The 9,104-nt window shown below is 41.3% G+C and overlaps 2 protein-coding genes and 1 pseudogene across 3 annotated transcripts in view; all 3 read left to right on the forward strand.

The window, feature by feature from the left end:
- Positions 1–9,104, forward strand: part of hsh2d (hematopoietic SH2 domain containing) — a 364,522-nt gene that overhangs the window by 292,705 nt on the left and 62,713 nt on the right. The window lies entirely within an intron of this gene.
- si:ch73-138n13.1 (protein piccolo) overlaps positions 1–9,104 on the forward strand; it is a 129,899-nt gene that overhangs the window by 64,482 nt on the left and 56,313 nt on the right. The gene's annotated exons all lie outside the window — the stretch shown is intronic.
- LOC104955654 (peroxisome proliferator-activated receptor alpha-like) overlaps positions 1–9,104 on the forward strand; it is a 56,818-nt pseudogene that overhangs the window by 34,572 nt on the left and 13,142 nt on the right.

Raw genomic sequence — 9,104 nt, forward strand, 5'->3', positions numbered from 1 at the left:
GAAACAGGAAGTGAAATAGAGGGATATGAGGCATGGCTAGAATGGGTGATCTGTTTGGTATTTTGAGCAAAACACTTCATAGACATGTTTTTTATATATTTGTATATATCTGAGGCCTATGCTATTGCCTAAAGATAGCATGATAGGTGACCTTTAACTTATTTATACCAGAAATATGCCTTTGGGCAAAACTCAAATTGTAGTTTAAAGCAAAATTAACGAAAAGCACAACAGGAGATGTTATTTCAGTCTTTGCTCTAAGTAAAACATGTCTTTAATTAAATTCAAAATACTTAATTTGTCCCTCCAGTGGCAATCAAAAGCAAGTAATGCTCACTTGCTCACTAAAACAGAAATACATCGGTCCTTTAAAGACAGTCTTAAAATACATGTGTGTCGAATGTGTTAGAAAGTGGTTTCCCAGAAAGAAATACATCATTAATTTATCATCACCTCAACAACACGTCATGAAAAATACACAACATGAAGCGACATCTGTTGAGAGAGTTGTTTTCAGACGGTTTAACAGTGATGGGTAAAAACGGGGGACTCCTTTCAAAGAAATGTTTGACAATAATTCCTTAAGGATATTTAAAATAGACCTGTTATAAACGGTGTGTCTTCATTTCAACTGTCAAGAGTCACCTTTCATGTATGTGTTATTAACTCTGCAATCTCGACAAGTCATTTCATTTTCTATTCAGTCCTTTAAACGTCGCTATAAATCTGGCATTTGAAGCATGGCAGATATCATTTCCACTTATTCATAATGCGTTACAACATCACTTTTTTCCTTATTCTCTTTACCTTTTATTCATTGTTTGAAATGCTTGACACTTCTTGTCGTAGGAAAATCTGGCTTTACTGATCATGTTTACAGAGAGCTGTTGTTTTGAAGACAGTTACAAAGCATCTAATTTCCTTCATTTCTCTCCTTTCACGGCTAGAAGAAGGAAAATGAAGCGTGCTGTTTCTCTGGCTTTGTCCTGAGAACATTGTGCTGCCTGGGTTCATGGTGTTACACAATGTGCTTCCTATCACACTCTGTCAGCTGTGGCAATATATAACAGCAAAGTATAATTAGAAATGCAATTTTCGAGATTGTTTTAATGCATGCTCCATTTCCCCAGAAGTGTCTTGTAGTTCACCATCTTCATTATCTGACTGGGGAACTGTCTTGTGTTTTCTTTTGTCCTTGTTTTTAGACCCCAAGCTGGTTTGGACCCTTGCTGTGAGGGGAATTGTTGGGACAGGGAATATTTTAAAGCAGGAAGTAAAGTGCTACATTGAACCGAGGCCAGGAGAATAAAGCACCAACGAGGAAATGATGGAGAGCGGAGACAGTGGTGAGGAAAACACCGGAACGTATACTATACCACATTATTCCTCATTGGCTGGTATATAATTCAAACTGATAATGTGCTTTTCAGACCCTGATCAAGGCCTAAATTCAACATGCATTGGTCAGTAAGATTGTCTATATAAACGGAGACCTTATTTCAAAACAGTCAATAAAACGACGGTCACACTGAGCCAGACAACAGCCGGTTACTCAACAAAACAGCCCTGTGTTTTTATACATTTTAGAATGTATTATGAATTAATTAAACAACTTTTCTGAGCCCACTATCTCGTCTCTCTCATGTTCAATTTAAAGAAACAGGCACATGGTTAATGCAAAATGCCTTTCTTCCATTTTCACCACACCTAAAGCAAAGGAGTGCCATTACATCGAGGACGTGATGGTTTCTTACTGATGTCCAGCAGTGTTCAGACAATACATTATGTAGCTTGTTCCACTTCCTCTGCTTTCTTTGCTTTCTCACTGCTATGCAATTGGTGGTAAACATTAACACTGGAAAGACATTTGTGTTCAGCCCTGGTAATGTGATTAATTTGCTTTAGGCGGTGTTTACACAAGAACGAAACGGGTTGTATCTGCTATTTCTCTCGCCTACAGCCCGTTCGTTCACACAAGGCCGGAACGGAACCGCGGAAACGGACTCCGCAAACGATAACGGGTCCCAAGGTGGATAGATCTGCAGACGGAATGCTCTGGGGGGCCAAACGGCTCCGTGTGTACGCCCTATACGATCATTTCCTGATAACGATGAAGCCATAGCCCCGCCTCTGCTGCTACAGATGTTAGTGCAACATCTACAGCTCCTCTACCACAATCATCAGCAACAAGTGGACATGGAGAACTGCATGAACTACATGTTGCTAAATCTACCGCGGGGCATAAACAGAAGGGCAACCATGTCAACCATGCTCGGGGGTCTTCTTCGCTGCTTTTGGTGTAATTTGTGGCAGAAGTACAGCGTCACTTACAGGCCCGGCATGTGTACTCCAGTGGTCTCGTGTGAACGGACACGTTAAATGAGCCGAATGCGTGTGAACGGAATACTTTTTTGATAACGAATTCGGTGTGTTTGAGTTTGCGCTCCCGTGTAAATGGGGTCTTAAGGTTGCCAGATAAATTGAGACGTTGACACCCCTTATATTCTCACAACAGTTCAGAAAAGTACATCAACATTACTTCTAATGAGTAACTTGACACCATAACAGAGTGTGTCCTTAACAGGTGGATTGTCTTTGGTCAAGACCAGCATTAGTACTCAGTGAGTTCTTCTCAAAGATTACATCATCAGCACTTCCTTTATGTTTATGTAAAGACACCCCTTATTTCCAACTAAGTTCAAGCAACCTTGCACTAAGACAGCTGACATTTTGGTAGAATCTCCACCTAGGGAAGGTATGCTATTTGAATGAGTTTTTCATTATTTGACCTTGCATATATTGTCGTAGCTCTGTCGTACACTCACACACCATGTTGGCTCACACCTCACAATGCCATATGGTGGTAAATGATCAAAAGATCCTGCATTTGACTTTGAGATTCCTCCAGAGGAAAAGCGGCACAGCATTGGAGAGGAATTCACATTAAAAAGTCTCCAGCTGAATCTAATTGCTCCCCAGCTACCCTCATTTCTTTAAGATGGAGCTCCTGCCACGCTGTGTGTGTGTGGGTATGTGTGTGAGTGCACGAAAAGGGATTTAGAGGGGGGTGCAGGGGGGAAAGAAGCCTTGAGAAATATTAGCCCTATGGTATTGTGGATAATACATCCCTTAATAAAAGGCTGACGCCACCGGCAGAGAGGGTCTGGGCAAAAAGAGATGAAACAGACGAGGAGAAAATATTCCTCACTTTTAAGATGACTTTGTCTGCTATCATCTGGGAGATTAAAACAGACCTGCCTAATGAAATAACGAAATAAACGCTGACAACAACATCAGACATCGGACGGAAGTCTCTGATGGTAAAAATGATTCATTAATTGATTATGGAACCAGAGATAAGACTGAACGTTTTTAATTAAAAAGGAAAAATGTTATTTAACCCAGAAAAGGGCGTCTAAAAAATATATAGGTCAGTCATAACAGGGACTGACAAGTTGAGATAATGAATTCAATAAACCTGCTCATGAATTAAGGTTAGCCGTACTAATTGCAAACTTTGGACAAAGTGATGATGTGTTCTTTCTTTCTTTCATTGATTTTTGTAACTCTATATAACAAATCACCTCCGGCTGGCGGAGAACTCCCTGCTCCATAGTTTCTCTTGGACTTAAAACCACACTGTACATTTTCCATGTCTTTATGTCTTTATTAGGATCCCCATTAGCACTAGCATGAGCATTGGCTATTCTTCCTGGGGTCCTCACACACTCAAAACATACATAAACATACAACAAAATTAAAACAAAACAAAATTAAAACAAAACAAAACAGCTCATCATTGCATGCAATTTGCAGTGAAATGAAGTGAAAACTAAAATGGTCATCCAATTATCGCCATCCTAAGGCCAAACAAAAGTAAATACAAATAAGTTTACATAATAATATATGTATACATAGCCACAGGCACAGTTCAAATTTACTTTATAATACTTAAATAATTTTTTTGCAACCTTTTGAAATGTACTTGAGAATGTTCCTGAATGATGTGATCCGGTAAAGAGTTCCAGCTGACCATGGCTCTGTAACTGACTGTTTTCTGTCCCATATTTGATTTATATTTGGGTAATACAAACCTTCCTTCTATTGTATGTCGTGTTTGATAGTTATGTTGTGCATCCATCCATCCATCCATCCATCCATCCATCTTCTCCCGCTTATCCGTGGTCGGGTCGCGGAGGTAGCAGTTCCAGCAGAGAGCCCCAAACTTTCTTTTCCCTGGCCACATCAACCAGCTCTGACTGGGGGATCCCAAGGCGCTCCCAGGCCAGCGAAGAGATATAATCCCTCCACCTGGTTCTAGGTCTACCCCTTGGTCTCCTCCCAGCTGGACGTGCCTGGAACACCTCCCTAGGGAGGCGCCCAGGTGGCATCCTAACTAGGTGCCCGAACCACCTCAACTGGCTCCTTTCGACGCGAAGGAGGAGCAGTTCAACTCCGAGTCCCTCCCGGATGACTGAACTTCTCACCTTATCCCTAAGGGAGACACCAGCCACCCTGCGGAGAAAACCCATCTCGGCCGTTTGTACCCGTGATCTCGTTCTTTCGGTCATGACGGTTATGTTGTGCATATTGCGCTATAAACCTTTGTGATGATATATCTGGTGAGTGAGTCAAAATGTAATAAAATATAAGTTGACCTCTGTCTGACAGTTAACCATTTCAATGTCTCCAGCATTTCAGTGACTCTGGTTCTGTATGAGCACTGCAGTGCACAGTTGTATACAGTTTAATATTCCATCTCTCACATACTTGTAATAACTTGCTTTATATCTTGTTATTGTTCATTTGTAAATTCAACATGTATATTTTCTACTTTCTTGTTTATTACTAGTCTTTTCATTGTTATTGTACATTGCCATGTCTTGTTATGCTGCTGCAACACAAACATGTCCCAAATTGGGATCAATAAAGTACTTCTTATCTTACTAGCTTATCTTTTCTCTTATCTTTTACATTGTCATGGCCATTTTCACAAACCGTGGCTTGTAAACATCTCGAGGAAGTTATATTTAATTGTAGGGAAAGACAGACCAATTTGGGGTGCAGATAGCTGGTGTTGAATACATTTTTTTAGAATCAACTTGTACGCATCTGGTGTTCTGCTTTTCATAGAATAGCATGCTCATGCTAGTGCTAATGGGGATCCTAATAAAGACATAAAGACATGTATGTCTGTAGATAAGAAGTTTAGCAGGAAAATTACAGGAAAGTTATATTTTCCACATGAATCTCAAGAAGGTTATATTTCCTCAAACATCTAGAAAGGAGTTTATCAATGCATGTTGGATCATGTGACATAGGCATGTGTGGTTAAAATGTAAGGGATAATGTGCAGCGGTCATTGTGGGGAAAATAACACCCGACAGGCTGATCAGGAGCCCGACGCGAAGCGGAGGGATCTAGATCTGCATGAAGGGTGTTCTTTATTGATACAGTTAAATTGACCGAACTTCTTTCTGCAGATGTAAGCGTCCTTAACAGCGGTCAATAAATCCTTGGCAGCGGTCTGTCTGTTCTGGATTAACAACGTGTCACGTGTTCTGAATTGACCAATCAGAACACGTGACATAAGCAGTGAAATTTGGCCTCTGCATTTAACCCAATAGCAGGAGTCTAATAGGAGCAGTGGGCTAATAGTTGATTACACTAGGATCTAAATCCATATGCTATATAATTAAGAGTGAAAACATCTTCTCCAAATGGATGTGTTGCTTTAGATAGCGCTCCTTTCTGGAACTGAGCTTTGTAGGACACTTTTAAAGCTTCACTTAATTGTTGCCATGCAGTTTGGTGCAGATTTCAGTGATTCCTGATGGTTTAATGATCCTTCATTTGTCCTTTATCGCCACCAGGAGCTTTATGTATTAGTGTATTTAACAGGGACAGTGCACATTAATAAACATTTCTGTAAATGCGACAAGAGGCTATTTTTCATCTGTTGTCCCTGGACAGATGTTGCAAGTCACCCTAAAAACAAGGATAATTGGGCTTTAAATGTGTCCTTGAGACGTTCATGTTCTCCTGTGGAAGATGATAATGATTTAAAGATCCCTTCATTTATATACTTACCCATACTCTGATCAAATTGCTTACTTTTCTTTTGGTTGCATAACCAAATACCTGCAAAGCTACTGACATTCCCTTCAGCTGTATGTTACTTTGTCTAATGTTTATTAGCAAATTTTTAATTCCTACCACTCGTCTAATATATATGTTTACATTTGGTTTTAGATTCCATTTTTTATTGTATTATTTTTCTTTTAATTTCTTGCAAAATCCTTCAAAATGCATACAAAAACAGTTTAAATAGGGCCATGTAATTACTGCCTAAAACTTGCTTAACATCTACGCATAAGTCATCTTGTTTTGTCTGTTTCATCTCATTATTGTTGAATACTTTTTATATTTGCAGTGTGTAAATACATTGGGATGAAACAGGCTTGCATGTGTGAAGAGATAACATTTTGCCTCCTAACTAATCAGCATTTCCGACACTCAGACTCAGAGCCTGAGGCTTTGAAAAGCCCGTTCACACTTTCCTTTGGCACTGCATAAATGATTAGCTAATCAGAACTTGAGGAATGATTCCAAATATCTCAAATATGCTACAACAATGTTTTGCATGCTGTAATCAAAACCTATTATTAAGAATGTAATGAGGCTGAACTGCAGGTAACAAATGCTGACATGACACACACAGGGAGGGGCTCCTGCAGCGCCACCTTCTGGACAACTGAGGTTCTGCACCTTCTTGTTGAGCTCGTTGCGCTCGACCTTCAGAGCCCGACGCAGCTTCTCCAGACGCTGGACTTTACCCTGCAGAGCGTCGAAGTCACGGTCACGCACCGATTTCTGTACCACACACACACACACACACACACACACACACACACACACACACACACACACACACACAATTATTAAAAAAGTCAGATTTCTGCACTTACACAATTTGGGAGACCAACTCACTATAAACCAGCGCTTCTCAAAGTGTGGGGCGCGCCCCACTGGTGGGGCGCAGAGATGTGATAGGTGGGTCGCGAATGGACGAGATTTCTTTTTTTAAATAAATCTTTTGGACCTCAGGCCGGAATCGAACCTGGGTCCTCGCGGGCGGTAGTAGACTGTTACAGCCGGAGACTCGCAACGGCGGTGGACTTTCACAGCGCCGGACCTGCCGGGGCCTCGCAACGGCGGGTGTGGTACTGGCGCTAACACTCAGAGCTAACCTGTGCTGGAGAGCATGTGTGTGAAGAAGCAGGAAATAAAAAGGAACTCACCTTGTGGTATAGCCGGCAAGAGAGAAAGCCTTTGAGCTCCATACTGTTTCAGAAATAATCCACTTTAAGTTAATGAATGCCAATTGATTTGTCTTTAATAAATCAAATACGCTCGTTAAAAGGGATTTATACTTTTTTCTAGATGCAGCCGAGTTAAGGCAACAGGAGTATTTATGAAACTGGATAACAGTTTTGGCAGCTAGAAGATATACAAGCACTAAAGTTATACTAGAATTGAAGTAAGGACTTTTCATGAGCTCCGTGATGCTGGAGGACAGGAGTTAAAGTTCCCCAAAATATATACCACACTGACCAATTCTATTCAGTGTAAAGAAGCATTTCTGTTCAGAGTTTGACAATAAAAACAAATGAACTGCCGTACCTCCTCTGCCATCTCCAGCAGAGCCTTGTTGCTGCTCTCCCACCTGGACCGGTACATGGCCGTCTCCTTCTCCAGCTTCTTGATCTTTTTAGTCATCTGTTAAAGGAAATAAGACCGTCACACCCAGCTACAGCTAAACACAAATCATCCCCCCCTCCATCTTACACTCCCCCAGACCCCTCACCTTCTCCATCTCCTGTTTGAACGTGGTGAAGACCTCGTTGCTCTTGGACAAAGTGCTCTGAAACTCTTCAAACTTCTCCGTGTACAGTGACAGCTGCAACGACAGGTTTGATCATGTTAGGATGCAACACGTTAATAACAAAGAGCCAATCACAGTGGAGTTATTAAAGCAGGAGCAAAGACTGATGGGAAACCTGCTGCTTGAGGTGGACTTCCTGCTGCTTCATCAGCTCACACATCCTCTGAGACTCCACCGCTTCTTTCAGCAGCTGAGGAGACGAGGAGAAATAATCGGGACATTAAAGCATAAAATCAGGACGTGTATTGAGTAAAGTGTGAGTGCCTTTAAGTGGATCCTTACGAAGTGTTTCTCTCTGTCGTGGCGCTCCTCCGACTCCTTCAGCAGCTCCTGGGCCTGCTGCAGCTTGGCGTCCACCAGCTGCTGCTGCAGGTCTTTGTGCTTCACCACTTTGTCTATGTGCTGGGGTCAGAAGGAGAGAGCGCCTGTCACACATCCAGTCAAACTGTGGGAAACACTATTCTGAGTTCTAGGACATTCCTTTAAAGGTCACCTATTATGCAAAATCCACTTCTCCATGTCTCTTCTACATCAACATGTGTCCCCTCTTCTTCATGTCTCTTCTACATCAACATGTGTCCCCTCTTCTTCATGTCTCTTCTACATCAACATGTGTCCCCTCTTCTTCATGTCTCTTCTACATCAACATGTGTCCCCTCTTCTTCATGTCTCTTCTACATCAACATGTGTCCCCTCTTCTTCATGTCTCTTCTACATCAACATGGGTCCCCTCTTCTTCATGTCTCTTCTACATCAACATGTGTCCCCTCTGTGGAAAGAGTCTCTGAAAGTTTCAAACAAAGTCTGTACCCAAAAAAGGGATTCTTTTAAACTTTAGTCCCACTAATCAATGGTTTTTCTTTTACCTCTCTTTAAGAAAAAAACCAAGGGACAAAACACTTTGAAAAAAGTTCTCCAGAGAGAAAGGAGTGTCTCCCCTTTTGTTTTACAAAACTTTTTACATCTAAATTTCTCAATGGGTAGCCTCTTTTTTCTACTCCCAACCTGTGGTACAAACTTACAAACCTTCTCTTGTTACCTTAGTCTTCCCTGGTACAAACCAAACATTCTTTCTTCTTGTAACTTTCTTCTCCAGCCTGTAGTTACCCAAAAACTTAACACCCTTTTCTTTCTTAGTACCCTTTGTTCTCCACCAAAC

Source organism: Notothenia coriiceps, unplaced genomic scaffold, assembly GCF_000735185.1.
Source record: "Notothenia coriiceps isolate Sejong01 unplaced genomic scaffold, NC01 NC01_scaffold00024668, whole genome shotgun sequence".
In the NCBI taxonomy this organism is placed as follows: domain Eukaryota; kingdom Metazoa; phylum Chordata; class Actinopteri; order Perciformes; family Nototheniidae; genus Notothenia; species Notothenia coriiceps.